The 21810-nt window shown below is 55.7% G+C and overlaps 1 protein-coding gene and 1 long non-coding RNA gene across 2 annotated transcripts in view; one reads left to right on the top strand and one right to left on the bottom strand.

The window, feature by feature from the left end:
• The window catches only part of Rbfox3 (RNA binding fox-1 homolog 3), a 287546-nt gene that overhangs the window by 192851 nt on the left and 72885 nt on the right, over positions 1 to 21810 (top strand). The gene's annotated exons all lie outside the window — the stretch shown is intronic.
• LOC117287332 overlaps positions 19526 to 21810 on the bottom strand; it is a 3711-nt gene continuing 1426 nt past the window's right edge. Inside the window, exons 2-3 of the long non-coding RNA XR_004518570.1 lie at positions 21152 to 21784; positions 19526 to 20753 (exon numbers count right to left, since the gene is read on the bottom strand). This is a non-coding gene — a long non-coding RNA (uncharacterized LOC117287332). The remainder of the gene's footprint in view (positions 20754 to 21151; positions 21785 to 21810) is intronic.

Below are 21810 nucleotides of genomic sequence, written 5' to 3'. Positions count from 1 at the left end.
CCACCTCTTGAAGTATCTCCACAGGCAACGTTCTTCTGCTTGTTCTTACTGAGCAAATGCTAAATGCAGAGATATAGCCGGACACCAGGAATACAGAGGAGACCCATCCGTGCTCAGAGTTGCTTACTGCCTAGAGGAAGAGTGTATAAGGCAGCTTTTCATTGCTGTGGCAAAATATCTTAAAGAAGGAAACTTGAAGAATTCGGCTTAAAGGTTTATTCGGCTCACGGTTCCCGAAGTTTCAGTCCATGGTCAGCCAGCTCCATTGCTTGAGGCCTGTAGTGTAGCAGAAGGGTTTGGTAGGGGAAAGCTGCTCATCTCATGGCAACTGGGAAGCAAAGAGGGCATCAGAAGAAGGAGCTGGGGAGGCAGCATTTCATTCTGGGGTGTTTTAGGAAGACCCATGGGAGTGCATTTTGGGTCCCCAGGCAGGTCCTGTGTATCTCTGTGTTACATGCCCTGCTTGGCCCAAGACACAGAATGATGAAGCTATGTGCCTGGCCCTAAGAGGTCAGAAACTGGTCAGAAGAGCCACGCACAAATAGTCACAGGGCAGTGTACAAATACGGCACTGAGTCTGTGAGGGACGCCTGGGCCACACCGGAATGCTTCCACACAAGTGGCCTGCGGAGAACAGGGCCAGAGCAGCCTAGTGGAGACAGAGGGGTGTCTCACACAGCCCATAGGGAAGGAGCAGCATCAAAGGAGGCTGAGACAATTGTACTCCCAGCATTCTAGGGGCTGATGCAGGAGGATTGTAAATTCAGTCTCAGCCTGTGCAACTTGGTGACTTAGTGAGACCCTGTCTCAAAATAAAAAGTTAAAAAAAAATGCTGAGGACATAGCTCAGTGTGAAGGTGAAGGTGCCAGTACCATCCAGGAGTTCCTACTCCCCTCTGCTGAGTCAGACACTGACTACTCAAACCCTCCTGCCTGGAACCCACAATCCCGCAAGGAGGCCAACAGCTTGCTGTTTTTGCAAATACATTGCCTCGGGGAGTCAGCTGGAAGCTGGAAATTGTCCAAAGAGAGAAAGTCAGCCAGTGGCTGGAGACACCAGGCAGGGAATTGAGGGCCTCTTTTCCCTCACCTACCTTCCTGCCACCCTGTCCACTCTGCCAGAGAGTCTCAGGGCCCCATTGTCTCCAGGATGCCAGGGCCTGGCTCAACGTGTGTGCCGGAGACGACCTGGCCACAGGGGCATGTAGCTGCAAGGCCGGCACCAGCCAGTGACCATCTCTGTTGTGTCCCCTGGGTCTCCCTTATCCCCACAGAAGCTTGAGGGGGTGTTTCTGTAGAGGCTGGAAGTAAGCCTTTCCCTGGAGTGGCAGGAAGGAGTAAGGTGAGAGCAGAGAGAGAGGAGACTTGGCCAGAGCAGTGCTCCCTCTGCCCACCCACCCTGGTCTCAGGGCTCTGCAGCCTCAGACTTGTAGCCTGAATTATCAGAGGAGGGGAAGGAACCTGATGAATTATATTAGTAGGTAAATAATTATTCCTCCCTTGGAAGGAGCTGAGGGTAAGTAAGGAGATGAAAGAGGATATATATAGGGTACCTGGGATACCTCATGGTGCACGTGAGCTTTTCACTTTCCAAGGGAAAGTGTCCAAGGATTGGCAACTCTGACATGTCCTCCTAGAGGGGGCGCATAGTTCAGGAGCTGGGGCTAGAGGGAGGGGGTACCTGAGCCTATGAGAAGGAGGCTTTCTTCAGGGTGTCCTGCTCCTGGATATTATCCCAGGGCATCCCAGGTCTCTGTGTCTTCTGGGATGACCTCACAACCCAGTGGCCCAGGCCCTGCTCTACCCCAGTCACAGGGAGTGGCCTGGGAAGTGACCCAGTTTAGCTTGCAGGGGACTCAGATTCCAGACTTCACTGCAGGTGAGGCCTTCTTGTGCAGGGTGACATGGGGAAAGGCTGTTGCCCCCGCATCTGACCAAGATCCCAGTGATGGCCTCCAGCCACTGATCAGGCAGTAGGTGAAGGGACACCCCAGGCCACAGGTCCAACAGTGAGCAGTGAGTACAGGTACATATGAAGTGGGTTTTTACTCCATCTCTTCCACATTTGGTCCACCATGAGGTGGACCCTTAAGCACAGGCAAGACCCTTGACCCCACAAGATCATCATAGTACATGTGCCAGTCCCCAGCCCTTCCTGTTTTCTAACTTAAAAAGTACCTGCTAATTATGATCTTCAACAGAAGTGCATTTAATCCAGTAAACATCTGAGAAAGATGAATGCCATCAGGGAGGCAGGCAAGGATGAGAAGCTAGGGTAGCTCTTTTTTCTTGGCTTGGGAAACTGGCTTTCAAGTCTTGGCTGTCTTAGGTCTAGAATTTCCCCTCAAAGAAGGGTTTGGTGCAGACCTGCACGCAGGAAGTCTTTTCTGGTGACTGATCCAGAAGAAATGGGACAGGGAGAAGGGCAGTGTGAAGGAGGGAAGTCACTGCCGTATGTGATTGGGGTGACAAGCATGTGGGCCACTGGGCCTCCGTCCCCTAGGGCTCCCCCGAGGAGCTGCATAGAATGCACCGCTCACCTGAGGACAGAAGAGAGTGCTGGAGGTGTGATCACACTCATGCCGTCATGCTCACCCCTTCCCGAAGCAGTTCCGGAAATCCTCTTTCATGAGTGTCTTTATGGGGTAGCACAAAAAAGATACAGTGAATGCTCTGAGCGCCATTCAGGGGACAGGCAGGCTCAGAAAACAGCACAGTGTGTCCTCACCCACCGGCACTATGCAGCATCTGGCTCTTCCCCAAAGTCAAAACGACCACGAAAGACAAATGTTCTGAATCAGTTCAGCACGTCAAGGTGACTCCACCAGTGCTGCGAAAGACACTCGTGAAACAGGACTTCCAGAACTGCATCAGGAAGGAACAAGAACGGTGGGATAAGAGTGTTAGGAGGGAGTGGGACTATGCTGGAGGGGATTAATGGCAGTGTCTCTTTTACTGTAACCAATTTTTTAAAGAAAATGAAAGATGCACCATGTTTTTATCAGGCCTCATATTTAACCAATGGCTCCCTTGGCCCACTGGGCAGGGCTACACCTCGTGAACATGTGGCAGGCCCGGATCTGCTTCTGTGCTGGAGGGCTGAGCAGGCAGAGAGGTCCTTACACTCTACCACACCTCACTGGCCTAGAATAGGCAGGACTGTGTTTCAGAGCTGTGCAAAGTGACACCTGCAGGCAGCAGAGGATCTCCGACAGGCTGTGGAGAGAGGGAAGGTTGTAAGGTGAGGAGACCCCAGAGGCATCTGCCCACCTCCTGCACCCCCATATAGTCCGATCCAGTAAGGAGACTTCCTGGTGACAGCCAGCCTCCTCCACCCTTAGGAGTCAGCCCTGTGTCCCCTATTGAGACTTGCCAGCAACTCCTCCCACACCCTTACCTGACACTAGCAGACCAGGAAGTCTACAGTGCACCGTGGATCCACGGCAGAGCCCTCTTCTGCCTTGGGACCTTCTTAAATGACAGTTTTTGGAGACCCTGGGCCAGATCAAGGTTCCCAAGGTAAAGTATCTTCTGCCCCCAACATCTAAAGAGACCACACCGTTCTGTGCCCCCTTCTCAATGGAAAAGCAAGGGCCTTTAGATAGACTTAAAACCACGGCTCATCTCGGAGTTCACCCACCACCTCGCAAGTGTATGCCTACCAGGCCTACGTACGCTCACTTCTTCCTCCCACCTGGTCCAGCGAGCACAATCTCCTTGAGACAATGGATGAATGTGACACTCTCTGGATGTTCCAGTGACCAAATCCCTGCAGACTATGTTGCGATAGGTAGCATGGGGCTGATTATAGCTCTTTGGCAAGATGGTATATGTGTACTGCTCTCCTTCCCGTGTATAGGCAAACAGCATTTAGCAATCTGTACTGGTGCAGATTTTCCACATCACTGTATATTAGCAACAGAGGCCGTATTGGTCCATCCTAGTAGATAAAACACTATGGTCAGTGCTTAGAAGTGGCTACTCAGTCAAGTCCACAGTAAACCCCCATCACCCACTGTGATTTGTCCACTTTTGTAGGGTCCTTAGAGGTGAAATGAACAGGAATGTGACAGGGACCTCATTCTTCCTTTAAGTATTTGGTGGCAGATACAGCTGTCGCCCTGTCCTGGGTGTGCTGTTCTTTCTGAGTTGCTATTTCAGCCAGGGGTTGGGAAAGGCTCGTGGGCTTTCCCCTGGCCCTCTGGGGTCTGGAAACCGCTATATGGCTTATGGAATATGCTAAGTGTATTTATCCAAATTGTCTACTCAGAGTCCAGAGAACAAACCACAGGATGAGCCCACAAAGTCTCTGGGCCTGCTGCAAGATGGACTTGGCCCCAGAAGTCACATGTCCCTGGCTTTCCACTGACAGCCCCCCTCCCCCCGCAACTGGTGGCTGCGGTGGTGTCTCGGTTTTACTGATGTCCTTGTCCACCACAGCTGCATGCTGTATACCTTTCAGAATCTGGGTACCACCCTTCCCCAGTGTACAGGTCCCTCTGGGGAGGAAATGGGGAGCAATCATTTGACATACAGCAGGGACACTGTGAGGTCCCTCCTGGTTTCCCCGCAGTCCATGGAAACCTGGAACTGGGCGAGGCCCCGCAGCTTCCCACCAGATGACTCCTGCCAGTCTCCAGTCACCGGTGCCTGATTTCTCTCTGGTTACACAGTCAGGCAGCATCCTACTCGCCACCCATCCATCTCACCTGTTAGCCATGGACGCTGCCCCTCAAGGTGCCCTGGCTGGCGTCAACTCCTTGCTGACCCTGACAGCACTTACTCCCACCTTGCTGCCAATAGTCATACGCAACCACCTGGCCACTGCTGTTTCGGAATGTCCTCTCCGATGCCAAGGCTCACAGCTAGTGATGGGATCTCCTAATGGTAACCCTGGCCTGCAGGAAGCACCCGCCGCTAAGCTTTGAAAGTACCTCTGCACCCCTCAGCGAAGAATTTCTTGTGCCTCCGTGCAGTGTCCCCTGGGTCCTCCTGGGACACAGAGTCATCTCTGGGTTCTCTGGTCCCTCCACCCCGCCTGCAGACCCTTCCTCACTACCGTGCCAAAGCACCACTCTGCCTGGCTAGCTGGACGTGTAGTCTGCCTCTGACTCAACTCCTCCCCGTCGGCTCTTCTTCCTGTTCCCTGGACCCAGCTGGGTCCTGCCATTCTCTGTGGGTATGCGGCTAACTTCCTCCTGGAGCTGGGCCATCCCCTTGGCCTGAGCTGTGCCCTGACTCCAGCTACTGCTCTTGGCAAGGAGGGAAGGTGGGGAGCTCTTGATGAGAACAAGCGATGTCCAGGGAGGAAGCTTCTCAGTCGAGGCTTTTGCTGGTCCCCGATTAGAAGAGCCAGTGTTCCTCTAGAAAAGGGGAAGGGCTGCTTCTGCCAGCCCTGGGGGCTGGCTCTCGGGTTCATCCACATGGACTTTCTCATCCGGAGTCTCGCTCCTTCCTCCGGTGAGGGGATGACTCTGGCTTTGTGAGAGAGGAATGCCACATCTGTGTGCCCAGGCTCTGCGGCCCTAAACCCTGGAGTTTAGGGGATAAGGGTCTATTTGCATAGATACATGGAGGCCAGTGTCCCTTGAGACTATAATTTTCCTTTCTCAAGGCTTCTAAACACACAAATAAAAGCCATTCAGCTCCACGATGCTTAAAATCACAACTTCCCCAAACCATGGCTGCAGCTGTGGCATGACCAAGGCTTGCACGTCCTCCCTGACCCCTTCCCAGTCCGCCACCACCCAGCCTGTATAATCGCGATGCTCCTACATGTCAGTGGTTGTCAGTGTTACTTGTCACCAGCCATTGGGGTCCTTAGCACCGTAAGAGCAGTGACAGACCCCATTCCAGATGCCCATCCCCAGGGGCTGCTTTCTGAGCCACCTTGGGAACAAACTGCCTTAGTTTGGGTTCTGCCCGGAAGGCCACCCCGGAAAGCAGTGTCCACAGACAGGTGGTGCATTCTGGGAAATGCACAGGGAGCCGGGCTCTAGGGAGCACGAAGCACGGCAGGGAGGAGGACTCACCCAAGGGCACAGAATACAGCCGATGCCACTGCGGGCACTGGGGCCTCATCCCACGAGGCGCTCTGAGATGCCTGGTGTGTGAATCCATCCACCTGATCCTCTCTCGCTCTGGCCAAGGCTGCTGCTCCACATGGCATCCAGGTTTTGGGTGTGTCCGCGTGGCCGAGAGAGCTTGTGGCCCGTGTGGCCGTAGTACAAAAGCTCCAGGGCAGAAAGAGAAAGTTGAGCAGTACTGAGGCGCAGTGCTATCAGGCTGCATGAGTATAGGTTGATTGCTGCAGCAAAGGGGTGGTACAGGGGCATCTGCCACAGGGGGCCCTGCAAGGCGATCCTGGGAAAGCCCCTAGCCTGCACCTCTCTGCCCTAGTGTAATGCTGAAGAATTAATAATCATCCACAAGCTTCTGGTGAGAATTACAAGGTGGTATTGGCTACATATGTGAGCTACACAGCTGTGCCTTCGTGGAAAGGCCTTGTGCCACTGTGTAGGAGGGTGATGCCTTCCACTCACCCCCAAGTTGTTCTGGCACTGCCTCTCCTGCCAAGTGTCCTCTAGGCCCTAGGATGCTCCCCTTCTGCTGGGGACAAAGGGCACTGCAGATCACAGAGCAGGAAGGAGCACTGTCCATCTCAAACCAGGGACAGCACAGTCCCCAGGGTCTGAGATTCTTCCCCCAGACTCCTCCCCGGCCAGGCCCAGCCCCACTCCACCTGCATGCAGGGAAGCTGTGTCACCGCCTCTGAGAGCACCCAGGGGACAGAGGGCACCCTCCTGGCAGTGACTGCTGATCTTCCAGAGGTGTGTGTCATCACCCAGGGACTGTGACAGCTCTGAGCGAAGCTGGCAGGAGGAGGAGGAGGAGGAGGAGGAGGAGGAGGATGAGGCAGCCTCTGTAGTGAGTGAAGAGGTGGCGTCAGTTTAAAGCTGGCATCTGGGTTGTCTGCTGCAGGGCAGGAGACGCAGCGGGAGAAGGCCTGGGAGTCGGAGGCAACTTTCAGGAAAGTTTGCTGACTGCCCCGGGCTCTCTGTCAGTCTCCCCCATCCTCCAAAAGAGTCGGGAAAGTGCGGAGGACAGGGAGCCCGTAGGGAGGGGTGAAGAGACAGACACTAGGAAGGCTTAGCAAGTGCATAGCATATGGCAGCATGGGGAGGTGCAAAAGGCCACTTCCAACAGCTCCCAGGGCAGGAGGAGTTTGCAGTGATTACTACAGAGGCAAGGGGCTCAGCAAATGCGCTTCACATAGTCTAGCAAATGCAAGAAAGGAGAAACCGAAAGAGAGATGGAGATGGAGGAGAGGGAAAAAACCTGAGCAACTCTCTGTTGAGAGAATGAGCAGGAGTCACAGGCACTCAAGGGCAGGATGAGAACGCCACGCCATTGGGCAGGCTCAGGACTGGGGACGGCGGTGGGCAGTCTGGGTTGGGCTCACCATCCCGTGCAAACCCCTCTGTGCTGGTGGCAGGAAGCTGGGTCTTCTGCCTCCTGGAAGAGTTTGGCACCACTTGAATTCCGGAAGCGCACAGACTAGTTTTCCCATCCCACCTCCTGCACTCCGTACATCGCCATGGCCCCTTTTCAAAGTGTCCAGAATTCCCTCTCATTCATCGCCTTTGGGGCCAGGAAGAACAGATCTGTTCCAACTTGGAGAACAGGACAGAGCACTCCTGAGTGAGGGATTGTTTTTATGGGTAATGCTTGGGCCTCTGCCATTGCCTGGTTTACAGCTCAATTGGGTCAAGATGATTTTATAAGTTCCCTTTTGCTTTTGTGTATGTGTGTGAGGTAGAGGAAGCCATTCTTTACAAGCAGACAAGAAGAGGGAAAGAGGAGAAGAGGGTCTTGGGAAGAACAGAAGAGTTCTGGGATGGATGAGAGGGCTGAGGGCAACAGAGTTGGGGAGCAGGGGGCCATGGTTGGCCCATCCTCCAGCCTTACACAGAACCTGTTCGAAGATGCAGGAAGTTGTCGGGTCTGGAGATTTCTGTCTGTGCGTCAGGAGGAGATCAGGAGTCTCGGGCCCATCCCACCTCTCCAGCAATGATTTGCCCCGTGTGCAAAGTTCCCTTCTGTTCCTTTATGACTGAGCTCATGTGTGGGCTTCTGCCAGCCCAGCAGAGCTCTCTTGGCTTCAGCAACGCCCCACGGACATGATCTGGGAAACCTCAGGGCCTGCCCTGCCATCGCCTCCCCCACGGCTCTATTCCAGGGCTGCAAAGGGCTGGCTGGTGTGAGGCCCCAGGCTCTCCTGACAGCTCTGGTCTCATGCCTCTGTCTGTGGTGCTTGTTCCCTCTCCTTACATTTGTTCCTGGACTAGGTGAGGCCCGGAAGTGACATGGGTGCTGTCCTCATATCAGCCAGTGGGTCAGATTCCCCCGGGACCCTGTATCTGGCCCCCTGGGAATGGCCGTGGCACAGAGGGCTGTCCTGGGGCCTTGCAACTCTCCCCCAGGACTTCAGGTGCTTCTCCCCATTCACAGAACACTGGTAGCTTTGCCAAGAACCTCTCAGCCACTTTGGTTCTGATTCACACCCTCTGCTGTGGCCATGTGTCGTCTCCGGCCTCAGAGTAGTCAGAGAGGGGACTTTTCTCCTCAGTTTGCAGAGATGGAAATATGGAAGCCTCAGGGCAGGACGGTCCACTAGGACTTTCCACCACAGTGGGAATGTTTCGCATCGGCACAGACACACTGGCCACAGCCACACATGACCATCAGCCACTGGGAACGTGAGCTAGGGGCTCACAACTGAGGGGCTGAAGCTTGACTTTATTTCAGCTTATATAAAGCTTGAAATATTTATTTAAGAGCTACTAATTATTTCCTGAAGTTGGACCAAACCAGTCTGCCCACAAACTGTTCCTCCACAGAGGTCACTGGCACCTCTGAGTCTGTTCTGGGGTTCAGATGATCTAGAAGGCGGACCTTGTCTTCCTCCTACTCACGGTCCACCTTGCTAATCTCCCTCCCCGGGGAAGGTGCCACGGCCTGTGGCTCACCCAGCCGGGCGAGGAGCAGAGGGAATGCGGCACCCAGGCACACTTTCTCCCCGGAGTCCCATGGCCCTGGGAAGGAGGGGAGGATGAGAGAGGAAGTGAGGGAGGACGGTGAGGCCATGGCACAAGGGGAGGGGCCAGCTCCACCAGCCAGTGGGGAGTACTGCCCCGGGGTCCCCACCATGGGTCAGGCTCAACCGCCACAGAGGCCACTGGACCCTTCTCTGGCAGCCCCTTGCCACCCTGCCTCCGCCTTCAGAAAAGACGGCCAGGTGAGCTGGCCATGCTCCTCCCTTCTCAGAGTCCACTCCACAGACCCAGCTGCCTACTGCTCTCCACTGGCTGCCAGCTCGCTTTCTACAAAGCAGCTCAGTGCGCAGTCCGACAACAGAGCTGTCAACCGACTTCAGCTCCGTGTGCCCAGCATCTTTTGGGGATAAGATATGCATTTTTCCCTCCAGAAAGTGGTAGAATATCATCATATATGAGCAGAGGCCTGGGCAATTTGTTCTGGGAAGTCCCTTTAGCTTCCAAACTCTGCGATGCCAGGGCTCTGAAGGATGTCTGCTGTCTGCTACTTCCCAACTGCTCCTGGGCCTGAAGCATCACTTTGTAGGGCAAGAGGACAGAGGGCTTCCTTGGACAGGTTTCAGGTAGAAAATGACCGAGTGTGTCATTCCCAGTATGGTTCAGCGTGCAGCCCACCTATATCTCCTAACTGACTGAAGCAGCCTAGGTAGGGTGAGCACCTGGGCACCTTAGAAACTCAGAAGCACACATGCATGTCACGGGTAGATGTTGCCTCGTGTCAGGGCAGGACCTGTCTCATGTCTGGAGACCCCTGTGAGAGCAGAGGAGGCATGGAGAGTGACATCATGGGTGTCAGGCTCCCTGCTCCACAAGGACAGAAGTTAGCCGGGTTGTATCTTCTCCTTCCCTGTCTGCCTTACAGAAGGGAATGGGGCAACCAGAAAGAGGAGCAGCCCAACTAGATACAGGCCCTGGCCAAAGCTCACTGCTCTGGAAGAAGCACAGTCCTCCCCAACCCGAGGCTGCATGGAAGACAGGTCTGCAGAAGGAAGTATCTGTCTCCTGGGAGAACGGTGCTCCGGAGGAGAAGAAGTAGGGAGCGATGGAGACACCGACATGCACGAGACAGGGAGAGACAGAGAGCAGGAGGCGGACAGCCCCAAGCGAGGGCTGCAGGAGAAGCGTCTCCTCTCTGCTTCTGCTCCTAAGGCGGAAGACACAGCTCACGGGACCTAGTGAGCCTCTTCTGGTCGGGCCACCCATCCTCCACAGAGCTGTGAAGGGGCAAGAGCAGCCCCACTGCGATGTCAAGCAGCCCTAGCACCCAGCTCTGCGTCTGCCACCAGCATCACTGCCCAGGGCGGGCTGGGCTGCAGAGAGGTGGGCTGTGGCCGGTTTCCACCTGGCACACTTCTAGGGCACACCCCTCCCCGCCTCCCAGCATGGGTTCTGAGAAAGCAAACAATTTGGAGCCTAAGCCAGAACAAACAGTAATTAGGAAGGTAAATCCGATGCAAAAATAAGCATAATGCAGTCCAAATTCAAATAAGAATTATTTGTGGACTCTCTGCTTTTTCTGAATTATCATTGGAATGTTCCACTCCATTTGCGTAGATAATTGAGAGTTAACTGTTCTTTCTGTACCAAAGCCTGGGAGATGAACAGGGCAAATTCTGTCCCTGCAGGTGGAGGAAAGGGAGACTTCTCTGGCTGTCTCACCTGGCCACTGCACAGAACAAAGTCGGGCTCTCGGAGGCAGTCAGTACATATTTGTTGAATTAACTAACATGAGTTATGCAGTGCTACGGAGAGCCTACTCCTTTGTCTCCGAGATGGGGACTCAGTATGAAGGGAAGTCTCCCTGTCCCATTCCTGCAGAGGCAGAAACAGAAACACTTGCCCAGAGTGACAGGATGGCCAGAGGCAGACACGGCGCGACTCCCTGCTTGGTGGCTGAGTGGGTGCCCACCCCTTCCTGCTGGTAGAGGGTGCCGGCAGGGTGAGGCCAGTATTGTGCAAGCCAAGGGGCTGTGACTAGGATCTTCTTACAAGCTGAGAACACCCTGGCCCAGCTCTGCTTCTGTTCCTCAAGCAGAAGGGGCAAAAGACCAAACCCCATGTCCTGGGTCCCACTCCTGCATACGCACGCACCACTCGCTGCTCTGTATTTCAGCTTCTCCATCTGGGAAAGGGGAAGGACAATACCCACATCCCACTTTCTTCTCTCTGCTTCTAGTCAGGGTCAAAAGGAGTCTGAAGGTGCCCGGGATGACTGAGACCCAGTGTGCCCAAACCATAGGACTGTGACAGTTTCACCAGGCCATAGAGCGCTGAAGTGGAGTTTCTGAGGCCTCTTGCACTACCTGGGAAGGAAAAGCAGAAGCTCACCCAGAAGCCAAGTGCAAAGGGATCCAAGCACCAGGGGTTGGTCGCTGGGACATTTGTCCCCAGCCAGGTCAGGAGGCAGCACTGTCTGCTCAGAGCTCAGCCCAAAGCCCAGCGACCAGCAGAATGCTGGGCCCTGCCACTGTTCCCAGGAGGGAAGAGAAGAAAGCCACCCAGATACCCCGCTCTCTGTGCCTGTCCTCCTGTGCTGGCAGGACATGGGGACAGACGTCAGGATGGACAAAACAGAAATCAAGCCACAGAGATAGATTACATGGAGCAAGACCTGGGCTGGGTATGTCTGGGTTGAGACCAGTGGGAGCTTTCTGCCAACAGAGGCCGGTCGTGAGGAGATCCAGCCAGCGTTCAGCCTGTGCCCCTGTTCAGAGGCGGCTGGTGGCCAGCCAGTGATGCAGGGAGGCGAGCAGGAAACACCACGTCCACGCTTGGGCCGGGACTATCCAGTGGAGACGTGATACACACCACATGGGAGCAGGCTGACCCTCTGGGAGCTGCATTAACACAAACAAGCAGATGGGATGGTTTGTCATAATTATGCTTTTCCTTTGAGACAGGGTTTCGCTATGTCGTCGAGGCTGACTCTGAACTTGCAGTCCTCTTGTCTTGGCCTCCTGAGTGCTGGGATTACACGCCATCTTTAACAACGTACTTAAAGTAACCCAATATATGCAAAATAGTATCATTTCAGCAGGTAACTGGTGTTCAGAGCATTCTCCGTCTTTGTATTGTGCTGAGTCTTCACACTTCGGTGTATGGTCCGCACACACACACACACACACAGCATCTCTGTGGGTGAGCTCTGTGTTGGGGCTCAGCCACCTCGTGGGGGCAGTGGCTCCCCGGATGGAGCAGCACCAGGTCTAGGTAACACTCTTGGGGGAGCAGGCAGAAGTTTGTCCCAGCATGGGGCCCCCTTTTTCAAAACCACAGTTCCCTTAATATGGGCCCGACTACAGCCATCTCAGCCCCTGGGGCCGAAAGGGACACAGCCAAGGCCCACATCAGTCACAGCGGTTACCTAAGGGACAGTGGCACCACAGGGCATGCAACAAAGTGGACGTCTTGGTGACCAAGCGGCCTCTGCATTTTCACCTGGGCCTTTTAGGAGAATTCACCTGTGGGGAGGGAGGGCATCACGCGCTGGCTGCCCCGCTGTCTCACGCTACACACCAGCACTTCCATGTCTCTGCCTCTGTGGGAGTGGCTGTCCTTCCTTCTGTCCCCCCCCACCCTCGCCACTTTCAGCTGGGCACTGTCCCCATGCTTTCTGGCCACCTTCCTGTGTGCCCGCTGAGCAACACCTGGGCAGCAAACCAGCCACCCTTTCCTCTAGAGAAGAGCTTGGCCAGCTCAAGGGTCCACTGACCCTCTGCACAGCATTTACTCTCAGAAACACAATCCCAATACCATAAAGATCCCAAGCTCCCAGCGTGGATTTCCAATTACTCACATTCGGCTGAGTGGCAGCCCCTTCATTATAATTCTGTAATTGCCATATAGAATTCCTATAAATTTGCTGTTAATTTTTAACCACTGCATCCTTCTCTAAGAAAGTGTAGCAATAATTTGGAAATCTATAGATGATATTTTAAGTGGATGGAGACAGAGTGGGGAGGATAAATCCAGTGCGGCTGGGTGTAGGGCAAACCCTAATACAGGAGCAGTAGGGGTGGAGCCTGGGAAGGCGCATCTGGGGCTTCCTTCAACTTTGACGCGAACATTTTTGCCAATCTGCGGGTTGCTGGTGGCAGCCAGGATTGATCAGACTCTGATCCGTGAAGATCCTGCTCTTAAATGAGAATGGCTTTGTGTGCTTGTTTCTCGGCACAGGCCGGTCCCTGCCCCCCACTGGAAGGTAATTTACAGGCCCCACTTCCGAGTGTAATCCTCCTGCGCTGTGCTGCTCTGCAGAGCCTCCAAACTGCAGCATGCACCAGGTCTGTAAAAGACGCTCATGGAAATGGCAGCCACATAGACGTTCCCACCCCTGCCCCCTACCACGCCAGCGAGCGTCCAGGTGTTAGGTAGGAAAATTAGCTTGCCTTTGAGTAGATGCCGTCAGGAAGGGGATCGAGGACGGGCCAGAAAGGAAACCGTTGAGCCCACAGAAGCCCTAGGCCCAGGGCTGGCCAGGTGTTCCTGATGGCAGCCTCCTTCTCTCAGGGAGGTCCCAGGGGCCAGAGGATGAAAAAGTTGGACCTAGGAAAACCCTGAAGGGAGACTGAGCGGATAAGGGTGTGCAGGGCCCTAAAGGGGAGCAGGAGACTGGCAGGCCCCACAGGCTGCCAGGATGTTTTGGTAAGAGGTGGCCATCAGCAGGTTGGCAAGCCAGAGGGCTCCACTGACATCCTCCTACTCTGGCCCAGGAAGGCAAGGGGTGCAGGCAGTGCCAGAGCCCCAGGGCCTGGCCACGCTGTCCCTCCTGCTGACGGGCTCATTCCTGCAGGCTTGAAGAACTAAGTCCTTCCAGCTCTCTTTCTGGTTGCCAGGAGGGTTTGACCAGTGGACATTCACATCCAACCGCAGAGCCCACCCCCAGAAAAAGAGAGAGATTGGCTCCAGGCTGCAAGGGTTATCAGGCAGCAGCAGTGATGAGAAATTGGGCCACAGAGTGATTTGAAGGTCCCAGTGTTTGATCTATCGCAGGGCTGGCTCCTTGCAGCTTTGCTGCTCCCGAGTTTGGTGACCTGAGAGAATTAAAGCTGCCTTAAATACAGTGTCTGTTGGCTGTATATTAATCAAGCAAGAATCAGAAGTCACAGGATCCTGAAGAAGCAAGAAAAGGCACAGACGGCTCCCCCGCACTGTCCTAATGTGCAACGCTGGGTGGGGGGAAAGGCTGGAGAGCTAAGAGCAGCACAGGGTCCTCAGTTGGCTGCCAACCCTCCCCAGTCCTTGCCAGTGAGTTCTCAGAAACCTCATGCTTTGGAACTGGAGAGTTGTGTCGGTGCCAGGATGGGGCTGGACCCCAGTGCTAGAACAGAGCAGAAAAGAGGAAGGGTCCCCGAAACCCAGGATCGCCGGGAGCCGGAGGGGGCTGCAGCCCAGAAACAGCCTTGCACCTAGGTCAGACCATACTCCCCACCGTCCACAGATGAGCTGCTTCCCCTGGTCCCTGGCAAGCTCTAGGGACTCTGAAGGGCACACCGCAGCCACTGCCTCTTTCTCTGCTTACATTGCACACACGCCGGGCAGAAATTCACACAACTTCCCCAGTGTGTTTTCAGCTGCCAGGCAGGGCTGAACGCTAGCCAGGGTCCTGCCTAGCACCCTCCTCCCCTCAGCCCCTCAGAGCCAGAGAAAGGAGTTCCATATTCGGCCCAGCTGGGGAGATGAGCTGTGAGCTAGCATCTGTGTCCGTTTGCTTCCTGCCAGCCGAGGTTGTCCCCACCTCCGAGTCCAGGGACCAGCTCAGCTCCCTCAAGGCTGTGCTGGAGGAGCCTCCCACCCCAGCCTCCCACTGCCGGCCACCTTGGGGCTGCTTCTCCCCGCGCCTGTCTGCAGCTTGGCACTGGCTGCCTGCCGGTGCACCGGCTTCCCCGGGGCCGTGCGCTTTGCCAGGACAGCACCGCCTCCCCGGGCCTTTGTGTGCCTCGGGCTCCTAATGAGCTTTTAATGAGCTGATGCTTTGGCTTTAGGGGTCAGGAAGGGGCAGAGGAAGAGCATGCTGCCAGCCTCTTGCGTTCTGCTTCCTGAGACCTTGAGGTTGTGTTTAACTAGCTGAGTGCTGGGGCCTGGGCTAGAGCAAACACTTTATCCAGAGTCTTGAAGTTCTCCTTGTTTTGAAGGACTGAACCTCCCAGTGCAGGGTCCAGGGTGTCCCTGGCCACCATCCCTTCTCTCTGCTGCTATGAGCCTGTCCTCCTGCAGCCTCTCTTCCCCCCATACTGAAGAAGGGACACTGGTTTCTCTAAAGGAAGTCGTTTAAAAGCTGATGGCTAAGCGGAAGCCCATTGAGTTCAACTGCCAGCTCCACTCAGGGGCTGGTGCTTGGAGGGCACCTGGCTGTCTCTGCCCGTGGCCGGCTCAGACCCCGCCTGTTGATGAAAGAGCAAACCCGGACCCCTTCCCCCAGGTTTCCTCAGTGCAGTTTTCACCGAACCTGTGCACAGCGGGCCCAGCAGTGGGGCCTGCCACCTGCGGCCATGTCAGGCATAGTTTCCCCTCTGCAGGGCTCTGCTGGCCACTGCGAGTGCTGGATTCATTCAGCCACTTTCCTTGCCATGCAGCTGTGCTCTACGAGCTCCGCTCGGGTGACCCCAGGCCCTCCTGGGGGTCAGAGAAGGTGATGACGGCTTCAGCTTCAGGGTGCAATCTCCCCCTTGTCTCTCTTTTAAGGCCTTCACTCTGAATGCAGTGAGGATGGGAAAGGCTCGTGTGAGACATAAGGCAGGCTTTCCTAACAGGATAAAAAGCTACGTGGGTACCACGGGCAGCGGAGGGCGTCGGGAAGTACAGCAAGCAGCACCAGTCCCTGCAGGCTTCAGTGACAGCCAGCTAGAGCAGGAACCAGCATCATGACCCCAACTTCCTTTGCAGCCCTATCACCTCAGGCTTCTCAGCTCCCTTTCGCTCTCCTCTGGGGGGTGGGGGGGTCTGTGTCACCAGGAAGAAGCAACCCCAAGCGCTGGCTCTGTCCCTGGTGCTGAACACCCCCCCACACACCCCATATGGGCAGCAGGCGTGCCAAGGGCAGTTTTAGCACTGTCACCAGCAGTGAGGTGCCTATGATTCCCCGGTCCTACCATCTCCACCAATGTCCTGGGCGCCTGAAACAGCAAGGATCCAACCATCCAGGGGCTTCTCCCTTGAGATCCAAGCCAAGCCACAGTCTCCATCTCCAGGCAGACAGACACCTTCCCACCCCTCCCAGGACTCTCTCCTGTGGTCATATGTGGTACTGCACACGGGCACCAAGGAGGAGACATGCACAGGTTTAAATGGGCCGGGAGGGTTCCGAGGTGGGTCAGGCTCAGAGCACGGGGAAGGAGCCAGGGAGTGGAGCGCTGCACAGCAGAGCCTGGAGGACCCCGGAGAAGGGCTCCCTCAGTCCACTGGCAGCTCCTGTCCTTGGCTTCATTAGAGGGTTCAGCCACCCACCAAGTTCTCACGACCTCCTGCCTAATGAGAAAGAGGAAGTTCAAGATAATTGCCACACAGGCCGAGCAGTTGTGTGATTAGTAAATACCCAGCTATTGCAAACGACTATTCCATTAACGGACTTGGTTTGGGGTTGATACTGTGAGGAGAGAGAGCCAAGGGCTAATGATGAGGATGTTTGCAGAAGGGCGCGTGCCAAGCACAGTCGTCAAAGGGAAGCGAGAGGTTCCGTGAATCCGAGAGTCAGGAGTCTTGCGTGGCAGCCCAGACTCTGCCTCTAACTAGTCGCATGACCTTGGGCTACCTCTGTGATCTTAAAAGTGTCATCCTGTAGCAAATGGGCCTCATTTATACCTTTCCTCCCTACCTTGCCGTGATCAAGTCAGATGAGACACAGTGAAGCACTGTGAAAAGGATAGGGGAGAAGGAAGCCGAGGCAAGGTACTGTTAGCAATCAATAACGATAATAAATCACCATTTTCCCCTGTGGATGCCCATACTCCTGCGAGCTTCGAGCAGACACGTTCTTGAGCCTTTGATCAGAGACAGAAATACAAATGTTGCCTCTGACTTCTGTGGGATGCTGAGGCCAGGCCCTGGATGGTGGCCTGGCCACAGCTGGCATGGAGAACCAGAGAGCCGCCCCTCCAAGGCACTGCTCTGCCCATGCGTCTGCCCTGCAAGGAGCTCAGGGGCCAGACGCAGTCGGAGTCGGTGAGGAACTTCCCAAGGCTTCAGCTGCCGAGGCCTCTGCCCCAGCCTCCCCGAGGTGGAACATCACAGCCGCAGCTGCTTTCAGATGTGCTTTTTCGCTCTGTGCCGAGTCCTCTCCCTTTTTACAGATGAGAAGAAGGGAGAAGTCCTGGGGGCTCATTTAAAATAAATAAAGCTTGGCAAGAGTGCTGAGTGCAAAGAGCAGTCAGATGGCACCCACAGCTCCTTTTCGAGAGCAGTCCTCTGGCTCCTGGGTCCCCGAGGGGAGAGAAACTTGTGAAAGAAAGATGTGCTTATAACTGCAGCCCTGTGCAACTTCTGGCTTGGCCCATATATCTCGAGTGTGCCCTTCGCTTTCACTTTCCCCTGTATTTATTATGTTTAATTTTGCTGGGACATGGTTGTAAGTGAGACGGATGGACCCGAATGTGGCTGGCAAATGCCTCTTAATTAAACAGATAAATAAACTTCCTTTGCACGCCGATTTGTACTTTTGCTGCAGTCTCCGCAGGGGCCAGGGGCACCGCACCATTAGGTGGGGGACCCCATTGAGGTGGAAGATGGGTGCTGGCCATGGCAGCCTTCCCTCGGCCTGGTTTTCCCTCTGTGTGCTCCAGGACTCCCTGGCAGAGGGATCCAGAGGTGGGCAGCCCCCTGCCCCTGGCCTGCAGGGGAAAGGGACTCTGGCTGGTGTGAGTGGGCCCCCTGCTGGACACCTCCAGCATGGCCTTGTCAGCAGCAGGACTGTGAGATCAGGTCACCCCCCAACCCTCCCAGACGCTGCTTCTCTCTGGCAGATTCCTCTGCCCACTTTCCGCCCTGAGGGAGAATTAGTACAAACAGTGCCCACTCTCAAAACAGGGAACCTCACCTTTGGGAATCTGCAGGATGTCTGTATTTTTTAAAAAAAATTTTTTTTTAAATGCTGCAGAGCTTTCTACCCCGACCTGACACTCCCTGTGGTGTCTGCTGGGGGCAGCCTGGGCAGCCCTGGGCTGAGAGTTCCTCCCTGCCTTTAACATCATCCCCTTAGCGCCCGGGCTGAGACATTAATTTCCCTGGGAAGGTACTTGATTAGCGATGTGGGACTCTGGTCAGATCACACAGCAGGCTTCGTGGGCGATCCCACACCTCACCTCCGAGTTGTGCCCACCCCAGTGGAAGGCTCAGTTCTGCCACTCTGCTTCTTCAGTGCTCATGCCCACACCTGTGCCAAGGAACCCAGGCCGGGGCAGGAAGGGCTGGCTCTGCAGAAGCACAGCAGACACAGTGTATCTGTGACGGTGGCCCTGCTGCAACCGGAGCCTGTGAGCTCAGCCCTTGTCCTGAGTGGCCTCTGCCAAGCTCCACTGTCCTCCGTGCACAGGAGAAGCCTCAGGACAGTCAGCCTGGACCTCAGGAAGTGGAGGAGGCAGGGTGATGAGTAGCTGGAGCCCCCACGAAGTCTAACTTTAGGGGTGAAAGGCTAGGACTTTCCTGCAGAGCAAAGCCACAGGCAACCTTGGGAATTCCCGGAGGATGAGGGAGATGGAAGCTGTTGTCACAAGCAATACTCCTACAAATCCTTTGACCGAAGAACTTATCGGCCCACCTTCCGTTAGCCGCACAGACCACCTCAAGGGGTGAGGATGCCACCAGACACTTCGGCAAACATCCTATTTCAGTGGCAGGTGCTGAAGAGACAAGAGGGTGTCTAGCAAGGTGATGTGGCCCCGGAAGCGGAGACAGGCAGGCCCTGACCAGCTGAAGGCTCCTCCCTGGGAAGGTGACACAGGATGGGGCAGGAAGGAGCTCCAAAGCCTGGGAACCATCCAAACCTTCTGAGCTGCCTCTTCACCTGGTATTTATAGTGGTGCCCAGGAGCACAGAGATAATTACAGCACAGTTCCTGCCTCCCTAACAAGGCCCTTCTCAGATTCGGGGCAAGTGGGATTTTTTTCTTGGCTCTTTTTAAAGTAGTGAATATTCACACTGGATTGACAGCTCTTCCCAGCTCACAGCCTCCCTTCAACCCAGGAGCGGGGGCAACAGAGCTGCCAGGCGCATGGGCTTCCCCCACCCACTGCTCGGGGCCACCCTTCCTGGTCTGTGCAGTACTCGGAGCTTGGAAGGGTGGCCAGAGGTCTAGGGCCTGATGAACTTTGCACCTACTGTCCAGTGAATGGGATGGATGAGAAAGGAAGACCTGTGGTGGGGCCCACATGAGAAAAAGAAAGAACCACAGTAGAACAAGGTCCATGGCACTCTGTAATTAGCTCATACTGGAAGTCGCGGGTCCAGAGCACAGGGTGGGAGGCAGCCGCCATGCAACCCCTGTCCCAAGGATAAGCCACAAATACCAAGTACCCAGTGCCTTTTGCTGGAGGCTTTCTCTTCATTCTGTGCTGCAGCTCTGTGTTCACTCCGGAATCAGTGTGACTGGCTGACGGAAGCAGGTGTCTGTGCTCCCCAGGCTGACCCTCTCAACACAGCAAGCTGCCGTCTTGGTTTACTGGCTTGGTTTCCCCACTAAACAGTGTGCTCACTCCAGGACAGAGGTACTTCTACAGCCCCAGTGCCCCACACAGTGTCTATAGACAATGCATTCTGAGCAAGGAAAAGCTGGAGAGTTACCTCCAGGAGCGGCTGCATAAGGGGCACTATTTGGGACACATTCCCGAATAATTTTTAGAAGGCCTGGACTTCACAGCCAATGCTCGGTAACAGTGGTGAATGAGTGAGTGGATAATGCTCAGGATTCACGCAGTTGGAGCCCAGGGCTTAGGGGAAATGCTCCATGGCTGCCCCCATTCCTGAGTGTCCGGGGAAGAGGACGCCAGGCAGTGACAACTGACGCAGGCTGAGCGAGGACACACTTGTGAAGGAGGACAGGGAAGCAGCAGGACTCGGGGAAGAGGTGGCCAGGACCATGTCGTGGAGAGGCCAGACCCATTCTGGGCGCCATTCCCATGGGAGACCCCTCCTGTGAGATCACCCTCACTTTGCCGTCATGATGCCAGCCTCGTGCTCTGGCCCACGGATGCTAGACCTTGGCACTGAGCCACCCCACCCGGGTTTGAGGCTGGGAGACCAAGCTAACAACCTGTCCCTGCCCAAAGGCAGTGGTGGCCTTGACGCGGGCCTAGCCCAGACTCTGCAGAGTGCCCCGTGCCAGTGCTCCCCTGAGGGATCAGAGAGCAGGATTCCAGCAAATGATCAGGCAGGCAGGGCTACTCACCCACTGCCAGTGTCCCCCTTTCCCTGTCCCTTCCCTGCCTGCCCTCCTCCCAGACTTTCACACCCCAGTTTCTTCTCGGGGAGACCACTGCGGCCTTCTTTGTTTTGTTCAGGTTCAGGGGACACCTGAGAGGGGCTGTCCAAAGGTCACGTACCTGCCTGCCTCCTTCCGATGGCACTTCCCAGGGTTAGCGTGGAAGAAGGCCATGCCCACCGTTCCCTGTCCTTTTCCATCCTCTTCGTGGTCCTCCCTCAGCATCCCTCAGTGGGAGAAATATCCCAACCAATCTTCCAGTCAGATGTGGAAACCAAAGCCCAGGACAGAAGGGGGTTTTCCAAGATCACATAGCAAGTTACCCCCCCCACACACACACGCACGCATACACACATGCACAACATTAACTGCCCCGATATTCGTCCTGCCCCCACTGGGTGGTCCTGAGCCTACTTCCTTCCAGTGGGGGAATTTGCAGTCCACGGTGAGAGCAGAGAATGGCAGGTGCCTTTAGGAAGGACAGCCCTGTGCAGAACTGGCACTGCATGTCTGGGGCCTGCCCCTACCTGGGGGCAGCCTAAGCCTAAGCAAGGCAGGAGGTCAGGCAAGCGGCTCTGCCTGACAGCAACCACCAGTGGACAGTCCTGCTCACAGCCAAGCTTACCTGCAGCTGGTGCTGGGAAACTGCCCGGCCCAGGGGCGCCTGGCAAGTGTGCACGCTCGCCGGACTGGCCGGGAAGGCTGCAGGTTTATGCAGCAGGTGACAGTGGTGGCGTAAGGGGCCCACGGAGGCTTCTGCCAGGCGCCCTCTGGGGCCCGGAGCGGGGTTCCTGTGCCTCCCTACCCGCTGCACCATGCACACCAAGTCCAGCGAGCTTGGGGGTGGGGAAGGTAGGGCACGCGGTGGCCTGTATCCCCCCCACCCCCGTATCAAATATGCACAGGACCATGCGCCTGCGGCAGGATGCTGGGGTGGCTAACACGGGGCCTGGGGACCAGCAGGAGATCAGAAGGGACTCCTGGGGGCTCCAGCTGCGTTTCTAAGCCGCGGGCAGCGGAGAAGCCTTCCCAGCGCGGAAGCCTCTGCGTAGATGCCCTCATTACATCACCGACATCCCAGCCGAAGAGCCGGCCTCCCCTAAGGAGAGGCGCTTCTTTGAACGCAGGCAGGACTGAGCACCTTCCGGTCGGGCGGGCCGCAGAGCTGCTCCTTTTCTCCGCAGCGGCCGCGGCCGAAGGAGTGAGCGGGCCCAGTGAGGTCCCAGATCCCGCGATCGGTCGGTCGGGAGCACGCGGGCTGGAGGAGGAGAGCGCGGGGGCTGG

This window comes from Fukomys damarensis, unplaced genomic scaffold, assembly GCF_012274545.1.
Source record: "Fukomys damarensis isolate Sample0158 unplaced genomic scaffold, DMR_v1.0_HiC HiC_scaffold_23, whole genome shotgun sequence".
NCBI lineage: Eukaryota > Metazoa > Chordata > Mammalia > Rodentia > Bathyergidae > Fukomys > Fukomys damarensis.
The sequence above is the reverse complement of the archived record's forward strand: the minus strand, read 5'-3'. Positions and strand labels throughout refer to the sequence as shown.